The following is a 14,715-nucleotide window of genomic DNA, read 5'->3' as shown; positions in this document are numbered from 1 at the left end:
CACTCCAGTCCAACACCGGCATCTCCAAATCATGTCCACAGAAAAGCTGCCTAAAATCCTGTTGCATGAAAAAAAACTCCTACACCGCCCCCTTGTTTAATCATTTTAAAGCTATTCCTTCTGCGATCTCCTTTCCTTATATCAGCGACATGAAACAGTCAGGAAATCCTTCAGCTTGCATTATGCACACGCTCATTATCGTTCACTTAAATAATTGCTGCTCGCTAACCATTTGTCGACTGAGTGTGCAATGTTACTGAAGGCAAAAGAAACCTGACACCGGAAATTTGAGGCTGGCGTGTGATTTCCAGATCTCCTTGTTAATTTCGCCAAACCCCCGTCACTAGGCAGCACTGAGGTTTGAGAAGGACCGCCCATAGGAATTATCTTTAACAATACTGGCAAGTGACACTCGGAGTTCAGTCAGGGTTGTGCGGATTGGTAAACGTTACTACTAAGACAGAAGGATTTCCTCCAGAGACAACATCTGCTTCTCCACAGCAGGTCAGTGTGTGGGTTTTAACAGCTCCTTCAACTCTCCTATTTAAAAAAAAATAGAATTCAGTGACATTCTGTAATATGTGTGTCTGCACAGAGACAGCCTGTGTTTCCTGTATAATTGATCATTTGCTAAAATGGAGGCATCCTGGTGAATTTAGTCTGTCGGTGGTGGGGGGGGTCCATCCAACCTGTTCAGAGATGCTATGACCCCAGCCTCTGGAGCAGGGTACTTGCTGAACCCAGGACTCCTAGCTCAGAGGTATGGGCACCACATGGGGATGTGGGTTTGGGAGCACACGCAACTCAGGGCAGAATCTGGTTGTAGGGAGAGTGGGTTCAAGGGGCGAAATGGTCTACTGTTGATCCTGTTATGATGTGGAGGTGCTGGCGTTGAGGTAGGGTGGACAAAGTTAGAAGTCACATGACACCAGGTTATAGTTCAATGAATGGGCAGCGCTTTGAAAGCTTGTGATTCCAAACAAACCTGTTGGACCGTACCCTGGTGTAGTGTGACTTGATCATATTCTGTTCATCGTCATGAAAAGCCATTTCCCCCCCCGAAATGTAAAGTCTGCATTGAGATGTTGAGGTTGTTATTCAGAAGGGCTTTTGCCCGAAACGTCGATTTTCCTGCTCCTCGGATGCTGCCTGACCTGTGTGCTTTTCCAGCACTACTCTAATCTTGACTCTAATCTTCAGCATCTGCAGTACCTACTTTTGCCTATTCATAAATCTTATGGTGTGGAGAATTCTGTGATTTTAATTTATAATTCACTTTTCCTTCTACCCTTGATTATTTTTACACTGTCCTCTCTGGTATACCCACTCACTGGGTACTCCCTCTGTTATACTTGTCGTTGAGGGCCGAAGGGCCAGTTCTGCGCTGTGTTGTTCTCTACTTGTTGGCAGTCGCTTGTTCAGTTACATGCAGTTCACACCCTCACCTTCCCAATTTTATAAAATAATCAGAGGGTATAGATAGATTTAATGGTGGTTGTCTTTTCCCTATGGATGGGGAATTTCAAGACCAGGAGGCACATTTTTAAGGTAAGGGAGAGAGATTGAAAAGAAGAAGTGAGGGGCATTTTGTTTTGACACAGAGGGTGGTTCACGTGTGGAGTGACCATCCTGAGGAAGCAATGGATGTGGGTACAATTATGACATTTAAAAGCCATTTGGATTATTACATTCAGAGGAAAGGTTTGGAGGGATATGGGCCAGGAGCAGGCAGGTGGGACTGGGTTAGTTTGGGATTGTGTTTTTGGCATGGACTGGTTGGACCACAGGGTCTGTTTCCAAGCTGTATGACTATGACTCCAAGATACCGTTCTCTTTAACCAAGTTTTCTGTCCTACGGCTTGGCTGTTTATGTTTACTGTCTTCTGCTGTGTCTCTCTCCCAGGCTGTTTTGTCACATGAGGTTTGCAATCAAAACGCTGAATGTTGTGCTGTTAGGAGTCTTGCCTTTTTCCAAAGACTGTGAGCTGTTCATAAAAAACAGTTAATTGTTCACACCGAAGCCTTCAGGTAGCAGCTGACCTGTCTATACTTCGGTTCTTCCCAATGATAGCTATACATCCAAAGTGAATGTCATAGGTGTTCACTAAGACAGAGCTAAATACTTGTAGTAGAGATCACTTCTGACTTCAAACCTTTTCCTGTAATCGTGCATTCAGTGCCTCAGTGCATTGACTTTCACTCTACAATAAATTACAGCTGTTCATTTTGAGTTCATGAGGTAAGAATGAGAGAGAAGCCAATTTCTTTACCTATTTCTCAATGAATACGGCAAACATGAAGCTGTAGGTATTGTGAAATTCTGCATCTAGCCATGCCCACACTCACCCCCTGACCTTTCCTGTTTTAATGGGCTATATCATAAGACAGTGTTTACTTCAGTGGAAATCAATTGCCTATTTGCTTGTCAGAGCAGCCCATGAACTCTTTATATAGCCATGTAAATAAGAGTTGGGTGAGTAAAAAGAGATCCATATTGTTTGATTACATAAAGCCAAGTTTACTCGCATCCTGTTTGAAGATATTTATGGTTTTATACAGTTTGAGTTCTAAAAGGCAAAAGGTCACAATTTCAATGGCTCGATGGATGGGTACGTCTCTTTAATTTCAACTATAACCATTTTCTCAATAATCCTGACAAGATCACAAACCAATCTTTTTAAAATGAAAACAACAATTGCTGGAGATCACAGCAGGTCAGACAGCATCCACCGAGAGAGCAAGCTAACATTTTGAGTTTAGATGACACTTCAACAGAACTGACTTCACTCGAAACATTGCTCTCTCTTCATGGATGCTGCTTGACCCTCTGTGATCTCCAGCATTTGTCCTTTTCAGTACAGATTCCAGCCTCTGCAATAATTTGCTCCGATTAAACTGAATACAGAGTGGGTTTTGGATGTTTCCTTCATCTCACTAAGGTCGAGACTCTAGAAAGGAGAAGTTAACAGTTGCACGAAGTTTGGAAAATCCCAGATACACCCCAACACTTTCAGAACTGGATGCCAACTCCCATGCCAAGTGTAATTAAATTCAACTCCATTAATATAGATTACTATCTGTTACTATCTATGCTACTTAACTCTGTGAGCTGCCAATATAGCGTGCAAGACAAAGCTTTTCACTGTGTCTCGTTACACCTGACAATAAATTTAATTCAATTCAATTCAATATGCAGGACAGAGAGGTATTGATGTAGCCCTATTCCTTACATAGCCAAATCTTCAATGCAGCACCTAACAATTATTTTCATACATATTTCAGGGTAGGAATTGTCGGAAAGGTCTATTGGTGCGCAATTTTGTATTGAAGCTAGTCTTTGTAATAAAAGCAAAATACTGTGGAAGCTGCCAATCTGAAAGGAGCACAGAGAGCCTTTGGTTTTCAGACGTGCAAAAAAGACCATTGAGTTTGGAAACAAAAGAGGAAGAACTGTAGCTGCTGCAAATCTGAAATAGAAACAGAAATTACAAGAGAAACTCAGCGGGTCTGGCAGCATTCTCTCTCTCTCTCTCTCTCTCTCTCTCTCACAATGTTTCATGTCCCAGTATGACTCTTCTTCAGAAACTGCACTTAATAAAGCTGCAATGTGGATCATCCAGAACCCATGGTGCTGAAGAAGATTCAAAATGTTAACACTACAGACACTACCAGACCTGCTGAGTTTCTCCAGCGTTCTGTATGTTTGTTATATTTTTCAACAATATGTTCCCCCACTTTCCTATTCCCTGCCTAATTTATTTGCTGACTTCTGTTATTATAGGGTCATAGAGATGTACAGCACAGAAACAGACCCTTTGGTCCGACCCGTCCATGCCGACCAGATATCCCAACCCAATCTAGTCCCACCTGCCAGCACTTGGCCCATATCCCTCCAACCCTTCCTATTCATATACCCATCCAAATGCCTCTTAAATGTTGCAATTATACCAGCCTCCATCACTTCCTCTGGCAGCTTATTCCATACATGTACCACCCTCTGTGTGAAAAAGCTGCCCCGTAAGTCTCTTTTATATCTTTCCCCTCTCACCCTAAACCTATGCCCTCTAGTTCTGGATTCCTTGACCCCAGGGAAAAGACTTTGTCTATTTATCCTATCCGTGCCCCTCTATAAACCTCTATAAGGTCACCCCTCAGCCTCCGATGCGCCAGAGAAAACAGTCCCAGCCTGTTCAGCCTCTCCCTGTAGGTCAAATATTACTTTACTGCTACTTGTCTGTACTTTTAATTTGAATATTTAACCTCGTGGAAGTTTTTGATGTAAGTCCCACTGGAATTCATCATTTGGTTTGCTGACATGTCACTTTCACAAAATACCCTTATTCCCTTGAAAAAAAAAAGTCAGAAATCTGAAATGAAAATCAAAATTCCACGGGGATCCATGCTAGGAGCTGTGCTATTTGTGATATACATAAATGACTTGGATGGTTTGATCTTGATTTATGATGTGCTCAGGTACATATCAGATGTACCTGAGCACTGAGGATGTCACCTAGACAGGGGACGAAACGTCTGCAACACAAATTCCCAGCTCAGCGAACAGAACCACAACAACGAGCACCCGAGCTACAAATCTTCGCACAAACTTTATACAGTGAAAAGTTTTGTTTTAGATGCACTGCAGCTAATCATAACATTAAAAAGACACAAAAATCATGGGGTGATTGAGCAGAGCAAGAAATACAAATTCAAAGTTATAAAGAAGGTGTACAAAAAAGCAAGATCCAGACAGGGTGGGTTAGTAAGTTTGCAGACAACACAAAGATTGGTGGAGTTGTGGATAGTATAGAAGGTTGTCAAAGGGTACAGCGGGATATGGATCACTTGCAGATATGGCCGGAGAAATTGCAGATGGAGTTTAATCTGGGTAAGTGTGAGAGGCTGAACTTTGGGAGATCAAATTATAAGAAAGAGTATACAGTTAATGGCAGGCCCTTCAACAGCAATGATGTACAGAGGGATCGTGAGGTTCAAATCCATAACTCCCTGAAAGTGTCCACACAGTAGATAGGGTGGTGAAGAATCTGTATGGCATACTTGCCTTTATTGGTCGGGAAATTGAGTACAAAAGTCGGGATGTCACGTTACAGCTTTATAAGACCACATTGAGATTATTGCATCCAGTTCTGGTCGTCACAGTATAGGAAGGATATGGGGGCTTTGGGGAGGGTGCAGAAGACGTTTACCAGGATGCTGTCTGGATTAGAGGGTATGAGCTATAAGGAGAGGCTAGAAAAACTCTGGTTGTTTTCCCTGGAGTGGCAGAGGTTGAGGGGAGACTTGATAGAAGTCTGTCAAATTCTGAGATGGATAGATAGGGTTGACGGTCAGAAACCTTTTCCCAGAGTTAAAATCTAGGGGAATTACATTTAAGGTGAAAGGGGGAAAGATCAAAGGAGATGTGAGGGGCAGGTTTTTTACCCAGAAAGTGGTAGGAGAGTGGAATGCGCTGCCGAAGTGGTGGCGGAGGCAGATATGATTGGGGTGTTTCAGGCACTTTTAGATAAGCACATGAATATGGAAAGAATGGAGGGATATGGGCCAAGGGATTAGTTTAATTTGGTGTCATGTTTGGCCAAAGGGCCCGATCCTGTGCTATACTGTTTGATGTTGAAATAGAAATTGCCAGTGAAGCTCAACAGATCTGGCAGCATCTGTGGAGGGAGAAATAGAATTAATGTTTTGAGTCCAGTGACCCTTGATCAGAACACTGGATCTGAAATATTAACTCCGTTTCTTTCTCCACAGATGCTGCCAGACCAAGAGCCAGTCTCAGACTAGGATAGGTGATGGTCTAGTGGTATTATCATTAGACTAGTAATCTGTAGACCCATGTAATGTTCTGAGGGGACCTGGGTTTGAATCCCACCATAGCAGATGGTGAAATTTGAATTTAGTAAAAGATTCAAATGATGACCATGAAAACCATTGTTAATTGTCAGGAAAAACCCTTCTGGTTCACTAATATCATTTAGGGAAGAAATTGCCATCTTTTACTTGGTCTGGATTACATATTACCCCAGACCCACAGCAATGTTGACGCTCAATTGCCTTCTGGACAATGAGGGATGGGCAGTGGCTGGTCCAGTATACAGGGACACCCACATTCTGTCTATGAATGAAGAAAAGCTAAATTTTTTCCAACGATACTATATGAGAAGAATCATCGATTAAAAGCAGGCCATTCAGCCCATACCAATCCTCCGAAGGGCACCCCCACCTACTCCTGTAACCCTACATATTCCACAACTAATCCATCCAGCCTGCACATCTTTAGACTGTGGGAGAAACCCACACAGACATGGGGAGAATGTGTAAACTCCCAACAGACAGTTGCCCGAAGCTGGAATCAAACATGAATCCCTAGCTCTGAGGTAGCAGTGCTAACCACTGAGCTACTGTGCCACCCCAGGTGCGATTATTTCACTGGTGCTGTATGAGGACGCTATAATGGAGCAGTAAGCCTGGGAACTTAAGGTGGAAAAAAGTGTGACTTCTGAAAGACCTCATATCCTATCTGAGAGTAAACTAGAACTTCATTCTGTTTAAAATAGCTGGTGTCACCTGCCCTGGTTAAAGTTAGGTTCTCGCAAATGGGCAGAAATTAACCTTCAAACTATTTCACAAATCTGCAGACTTTCAGAAGCCCCATTGCTGCTTACGCACCTCAAGATAAGCGGTATTTCGGCTCATTTGTAATTGGAAATACATTTTAAATAAAAGGCAAAATAATGCAGATTGATGGAAACCTAAAATAAAACAGAAACTACTCTGTTGGTCAGAAAGAAGAAAGAAACAGAATTAGTGTTTTTGGACTGTGATTTTGCACAGAATTTAAGTTAATTCTGAAGTAAATTGTTTCAAACATCCGGCAACATAATATCTAACCACAAGTTTTAATGTTTGCTACTGAAGAAAGGAAAGGCACAGACAGGGGCAAGGCGATCACCCTCTAGAAGACCAGAGATCCCTGTATTGTTTGTGGTTTTTGATGGAAGCATTTTTTTTAACCTTTTTATTTATTTACCCCCACACTACCACCTAACTGCGGTAGTGCTTATTTTTTTCCCCAGCGCACACCCTGTGTGTGTGCGCAGGTATGAGACACAGTGAAGTGGAAGCATTTCTCTCTGCAGGCAGTGGATAGCTAATTGAAGCAATTATGGTGCCTGTATTAGGCCCTTTACCCGAATCAACTGGCATTTTCCAGTCAGTAGGTGGGCCTCCGGGGTTGTTGAAAAGAGAGACCATCATCTGAGAATAACTTAACCACCCCACCCACCCCTCAATGTTGGCAAACAGCTGGCTCCCTCTCCTCGCTGGCTGTCAGTCATTTTCATTGTAAATGTGTTGAGAAACTGTATCCAGTTGGGATGCATGCTCTGTTTCCTCATTCCACCCATCGCAGATCTGTACTGTCATACTATTTCAACATTGATAAGAGTGATCATTGCAAAGATATTATGGAGATGCACTAAGAATAGTGTTCATCTGATTGTGTGGCACTACCCCTGTGATAAATCGATTAGATTTACAACAAAGCCAGAAGACTTTAGGGAGCAGGTTCATAGTTCCTTGAAAGTGGAGTCACAGGTAGACAGGGTGGTGAAGAAGGCATTTGGTATGCTTTCCTTGATTGGTCAGAACATTGAATATAGCAGTTGAGCGATCATGTTGCAGCTGGACACGAAACTGGTTTGGCCACGTTTGGAATCTTGCATGCAATTCTGATCTCCCTGCTATAGGAAGGACATTGGGAAACTAGAAAGGGTTCAGAAAAGATTGACAAAGATTGGCAAGACTGGAGGATTTGAGCAAAAGGGAGAGGCTGAATAGGCTGGGGCTGTGTTCCTTGGAGCGTCGGAGGCTGAGGGGTGACCTTATAAAGGTGACCTTTATAAAATCATGAGGGGCATGGATAGGGTGAATAGGCAAGTTCTTTTTCCTGGGGTGGGGCAAGTCCAAACTAGAGGGCATAGGTTGAAGGTGAGAGGGAAAAGATATAAAAGGGACCTAAGGGGCAACTTTTTCATGCAGAGGGTGGTGCATGTATGGAATGAGCTGCCAGAGAAAATGGTGGAAGTTGGTACAAATACAACATTTAAAAGGAACCTGGATGGGTATAAAATAGGAAAGGTTTAGAGGGATATGGGCCAAATGCTCGCAAATGGCACTAGATTAATTTGGGATATCTAGTCAGCATGGAGAAGTTGGGTCAGAAAGGTCTGTTTCTATGCTGTATATCTCAATAACTCTGACTCTAAGTCACCCGACCTCAGGTTATAGTCCAACAAGACTATTTGAAATCACAAGCCTTTCAGTGCATTGCTCCTTTGTCAGATGAAGATTTAGAACAGATACGGCAACTCAATACTGGGCATATATAAGACTGTGGACCCATCAGCAGCAGAATTGTATTTGACCACTCTCTCTCTGTAACCTCCTGTCTGGACATACCCCTCACTCTATCATTACTGTCAAGTCAAGTGAGTAAACTCGCTTCAAAGCAAATGGAGTACAATTCACTAGGAACAGCACCATGCATAAGTAAAAATGAGATGCCAACCTCTCAAAACTACAATACAGGACAACATGAACAGCACTTAATGGAATAAAAACACTCCAAGGCCAACAGATCAAATTAAAAAAAAAAAAAAAATTTGATTTGATTTAGATTTTATTGTCACGTTCACTTGAGTACAGGAGTACAGTGGAAAGTGTTGACTCACATGGTGCCATCTTAGGTACAAAGATACCTGTGTGCAAAAAACTCTGGTACAAAGTAGTAAACGAAAGTAAAGCATTACCTTCATAGAATATGTAGAAAAATAAAGAAATAGTTAACATTAAAGTCCTTCTTAATATAAACTGCAAAAATAAAGGAATAAAGTTAAAAGTTCAACAGTTTTTGAGTCCTTTGTTTACCTCGCGCTCCAGGAGACCCCAGCTGCCTCAAAGAACAATAATGAACAATATAGTACAGGACCAGCCCCTTCGGCCCTCCAAGCCTGCACCAACACACCTTGCCACCACAGACACTGAGGGACTCCCTCACTGCTCACTCTGCCCGTGCAGCACTACAATACCATTGCTGAAGCTGCCGTTTCCACAATCTCCCCCCGCAGCCTCTGAAGAGAGAGAGAACCTTTCAGGACCTTGACCCCTTATGAGAATTGGAAAATAATAGCATCTCTAACTGTTCACTTTCTCTAAACCGATTACGTCTCTTGAACTTAGGAGAATCTCCTATGAAATATTAGGGGTTAAAATCACTTCCCAGAGTAGTTTGAACAAAATGTAAAACGGAATTTCTCTCCTTTGGCTTAATATCAGTTTCTTTCGGATATCCCTGCTGTGAGGCATCCTCACAACATTTCCCTACCTTGAGAGATGCTATGTAAATGCACTTTGTTGTTAACCCGATGGTGTCTTTCATGTGCAATAGAGAAATGTGCCTCACAGGGAGGGACAGAGAATGCAGCAGGGTTTAGAAAAAAACTGGTCAGAATCCTGGCTGAGAGGGAGGTTTTGAGGAGGATGAGTAAGCAGATGGGTTAGTATCCAATTTCCCCAAATTGCAGAACCTGGATCATATGCTGATAGAATTCCTTTCAGTTTGATTTTCTCCCTGATGTCTATCTAAAGCAATTTACCACCATCTCTCTCTCTTCTGCCCTCACGTCTCTGATACATATAAATATAAGGCAAAATAAAAACACACAAATGATGCAAACCAGACAATGCTCAAAACACTGAGCAGATCAGAACAAATACATTTAGTGTTTCAAGCATACATCATTCCGAGGAATTGAATTAAACTGAATTGAATTAGCTTTATTGTCACATGTACTCAAATGAGTACAATGAGAAGTTTATATGTCACCACTTACAGTGCCATCTCCAGTACAAAGCTACCCATGTAACTAAAGATGCTGTACAAGGTTATAGAAAACACAAAAATGAAAAGTCTAGCATTCCAGCAATAAAAGTTCAGACCAGTGGTTTTCCAACCCAGAACACAATGGCACCTAACCCCTGGTCCACAACGGGCCGAATCTAGACCAAGCTTAATTCAGGATTACAAAGTCCCAGTTTACAAATGTCCAATTTACAAACACTCGTTTTGTTTTACTCATTCACAGGATGAGGCTGACACTGGCTAGGCCAGCATTTATTGCCCAGAGGGCAGTTAAAAGTCAACCACATTGCTGTGGGTCAGGAGTCACATGCAGGCCAGAATGGCAGTTTCCTTCCCCAAAGAGCATTAGTGAACCAGGTGGCAATGGATTCATGGTCACCATTAGATTCATAATTTCAGATATCTATTAAGTTTAAATTTCACCATATGACAGGGCAGGACTCAAATCCGAGTCTCTGGATTAACAATCCAGCGATAATACCACAGGCCATCACCTCCCCTGCATATTTATGAACTCTATCCCAACAAGGGTATTATCTAAAATATTCAATGTCCAACCATTTCCCATACTTATGAACAGATGCTTCCTATTGTCCTGCGTTAAGTTCTGTCTTACGTACAAATTAACTGGTAAACAGATTCCAGAATGGAACCTGAAGGCTCTCTGTACACCTAAATGTGAATATCCTTCTATTTGCAATTACTGCGTGACAAGGAACTAGACATTACTGGAGAAATTCAATGGGTCTGGCAGCAACTGTGGAGAGAGAAAACCAGGGTGAACATGCAGTTCTGAAGACAAGTCATACAGGCTGGAATTGAACCCAGGTCCCTGGCGCTGTGAGGCTGCAGTGCTAACCACTGAGCCACCATGCTGCCCATAAACCTCTTATGCAGGTTTGTAAAATCATGAGTGGCATGGATAGGACAAGGTTTTTTCCCTGGGGTGGGGAAGTCCAGAAATCTAGGGCATAGGTTTAGGGTGAGAGGGGGAAGATTTGAAAGGGACCTAAGAGGGTGGTGAATGCATGGAATAAGCTGCCAGAGGAAGTGGTGGAGGCTGGTACAATTACAGCATTTTAAAGGCATCTGGATGGGTATATAAATAAGAAGGCTTTAGAAGGATATGGGCCAAGTGCTAGCAAATGGGCCTAGATTAGGTTAGGATATCTGGTCGGCATGGACGAGCTGGACCGAAGGGTCTGGTTCCGTATTGTACAGCTCTATGACTCCATGTCACTGACTGCCCTTAGTCTGGCCTTAAAATTAACCTTAATTTTGTTTTTCTCTATTGAAGCTGACAGAGAGGCCACTCTAATTTCACAAAAGGCTCAGTTCATTCCAGCATGTTACACAAGCTGATGTAATTAAATGTCTAACTCTCTCAAATTGCCTGCTTATCATGCTGTATGAGTTATAGGGAGAGGCTGAATAGGCTGGGGTTGTTTTCCCTGGAGCATTGGTGGCTGAGGGGTGACCTTATAGAGGTTTAGAAAATCATCGAGTCATAGAGATGTACAGCATGGAAACAGACCCTTCGGTCCAACCCGTCCATGCCGACCAGATATCCCAACCCAATCTAGTCCCACCTGTCAGCACCCGGCCCATATCCCTCCAAACCCTTCCTATCATTACCCATCCAAACGCCTCTTAAATGTTGCAATTGTACCAACCTCCACCACATCCTCTGGCAGCTCATTCCATACATGTACCACCCTCTGCGTGAAAATGTTGCCCCTTAGGTTTCTTTTATCTCTTTCCCCCCTCACCCTAAACCTATGCCCTCTAGTTCTGGACTCCCCGACCCCAGGGAAAAATACTTTGCCTATTTATCCTATCCATGCCTCTCATAATTTTGTAAACCTCTAAGGTCACCCCTCAGCCTCCGATACTCCAGGGAAAACAGCCCCAGCCTGTTAAGCCCTTCACTGTAGCTCAAATCCTCCAACCCTGGCAACATCCTCGTAAATCTTTTCAGAACCCTTTCAAGTTTCACAATGTCTTTCTGATAGGAAGGAGACCAGAATTGCACACAATATTCCAACAGTGGCCTAACCAATGTCTTGTACAGCCGCAACATGACCTCCCAACTCCTGTACTCAATACTCTGACCAATAAAGGAAAGCATACCAAACGCCTTCTTCACTATCCTATCTACCTGCGACTCCACTTTCAAGGAGCTATGAACCTGCACTCCAAGGTCTCTTTGTTCAGCAACACTCCCTAAGACCTTACCATTAAGTGGCTAAGTCCTACTAAGATTTGCTTTCCCAAAATGCAGCACCTCGCATTTATCTGAATTAAATTCCATTTGCCACTTCTCAGCCCATTGGCCCATCTGGTCCAGATCCTGTTGTAATCTGAGGTAACCTTCTTTCCTGTCCACTACACCTCCAATTTTGGTGTCATCTGCAAACTTACTAACTGTACCTCTTATGCTCACATCCAAATCATTTAAGTAAATGACAAAAAATAGAGGGCCCAGCACCGATCCTTGTGGCACTCCACTGGTCACAGGCCTCCAGTCTGAAATACAACCCTCATGAGGGGCATGGATAGGATAAATAGACAAAGTGTCTTCTCTGGGGTGCGGGAGTCTAGAACTAGAGGGCATAGGTTTAGGATGAGAGGGGAAAGATATAAAAGAGACCTAAGGGGTAACATTTTCACACAGAGGGTGGTACGTGTATGGAATGAGCTGCCAGAGGAAGTGGTGGAGGCTGGTACAATTGCAACCTTTTAAAGGCATCTGGATGGGTATATGAATAGGAAGGGTTTGGAGGGATATGGGCTGGGTGCTGGCAGGTGAAACTAGATTGGGTTGGGATATCTAATCGGTATGGATGGGTTGGACTGATGGGTCTGTTTCTGTGCTGTACATCTCTATGACTCGATGATGTGTGGAGCAGGTGAAACTTGAATCCAGGATACCCAGCTTAGTTACGACCACAACAGCACGTAGTAGCTAATCTTATTTTTTTTTAAATACTTGTGCGCACAGTAGAGTGGCTGTAACCAGCCAGCGTGCAGTGAGTGCCCAAACTGAGGAAATTCGAATTTTTAAATTTTTTAAAATCTTTTTTCAATTTTTTTCTTCCCTAAACAAGGAGAAGACAAAGAAACTGTCCTCCTCCAATAACGGCAGCCAGCACAGAGGCAGTTCCATAGCCTGAGGGGATTCTAAATCTCCTGGTTATTTTTTGTCATCCCCTGTTCATATTATTATTTTTTCTTTTTCTTTTTTCCCCCAACACTACCGCCTTACTGCTGTAGCGTTTATATATTCCCCAGCACCCATGTTGTGTGTGTGCGCAGGTGTGAGAGACACAAGCTGCACAAATCTTTATTCAATTTCCACCACCAGGAAGATGGGAAACACCCGAGTGGCCAGTGACAGCTAATCCTATTCTAACAAAGCACTGATTAACCAATTAATTAGTTCTGAAGTCCAATCACTTCTCTCACCAACAGATACAAGTGACAATTTGCTCAGTATCTGATTAATGCTTTTTTTTTCTTTTAATTGGAGTGGATCATTGAAAGAAATTGTTTACCGTGGAACGGGAAGAATTCCATGCTTTAAATATTTAACACCTTAAATGGGCAGTTACATCTAATTTATGTACAACTTCCACCCTGACCAAATTTCCTTCTAGTATCAATTTTCAGAGTTAAAAATCACATGACACCAAGTTATAGTCCGACAGGTTTATTTGGAAGCACTAGCTTTCGGAGGCTGCTCCTTCATTCGGTATTTGTGAAGCAGGATCATAAGACACAGAGTTTATAGTAAAAGGTAACAGAGTCATGTAACTGAAATGATATATTGAACAAACCCAGATTGCTGTTAAGTTTTTCATCTTTTAGAATGTGTTGCAGGTTTCAGTTTATTAATATGTAAATCTCAGAACTTCTTTTAAATCACATTCTCGAGATAACAAGGTTTTATAAAACAAGGTGACATCTCAGCTCTGACAATGAATTAAAGGTGTGAGGTTAGAGCCTGCCTGTATCCCAATCTTGAGTCAGATTGGTTCTATTTCTAAAGCGGAATTTATAAAATATTACATGGATCGACTGCCTGCAGGCTGTATGCTTTTTGAGCATCATATCTGTTTTCAATTGTAATGATGTAGAGGTGCTGGTGTTGGACAGGGTGGACAAGGTCATATGACACCAAATGTCATTTCACTTGATGAAGGGGCAGTGTCCTGAAAGCTTGTGATTTCCAATAAATCTATTGGACTATAACCTGGTGTCATGTGACTTCTGACAATTGTGGTAAAAATAACAACTTATTCAGTAATCTCCTTTTAGGAAGGAAATCTGACACCCTCACAATGTCTGGTCCGTTTGTGAGTCTCAGCAACACGGTTAATTAACTCTTTACTGTCTTCTGAGCCACTCAGTATCACAGCAAGAGGGGATGGGTAATAAATGCCAGCCTTGCCAGTGATAATCACATCCCAAGAAATGATTTTTAAAACTATCCCTGATGATAAGAAGTTGTGTTTCCCACTTGAAACAAAAATGAATTACCCAATAATTAAAATTGACATAATTAACAATGTAAAGCAATAAAAGTACTAAAGGTTAAAAAAATCCAACAATTTTAAGTGCTTTCCAATTAAGAGGAATGAGTTTTTAGGTATTTGAAATCAAACTTGTTTAGACTTGTTACAATATATGTCAGGGGCAGGTGGGTCTTGAACCCAGACCTTTTGACCCAGAGGTAGGCTTTACAAGAATATTGATCCAAGTTATGTGCTAAAATCCAC

General features: G+C 42.3%; 1 protein-coding gene across 1 annotated transcript in view; it reads left to right on the top strand.

Annotated features, from left to right (window-relative positions):
• The first annotated feature begins 234 nt into the window (after positions 1-234).
• The window catches only part of LOC122556180 (phospholipid scramblase 1-like), an 84,825-nt gene continuing 70,344 nt past the window's right edge, over positions 235-14,715 (top strand). Inside the window, exon 1 of the mRNA XM_087993925.1 lies at positions 235-504. The gene's annotated coding sequence lies outside the window, so the exon portion shown is untranslated. The remainder of the gene's footprint in view (positions 505-14,715) is intronic.

This window comes from Chiloscyllium plagiosum, unplaced genomic scaffold (genome assembly GCF_037043375.1).
Source record: "Chiloscyllium plagiosum isolate Xiang-an unplaced genomic scaffold, Cpla_swu_hap1 HiC_scaffold_13, whole genome shotgun sequence".
In the NCBI taxonomy this organism is placed as follows: domain Eukaryota; kingdom Metazoa; phylum Chordata; class Chondrichthyes; order Orectolobiformes; family Hemiscylliidae; genus Chiloscyllium; species Chiloscyllium plagiosum.
This window is presented reverse-complemented; position numbering and strand designations above follow the sequence as displayed.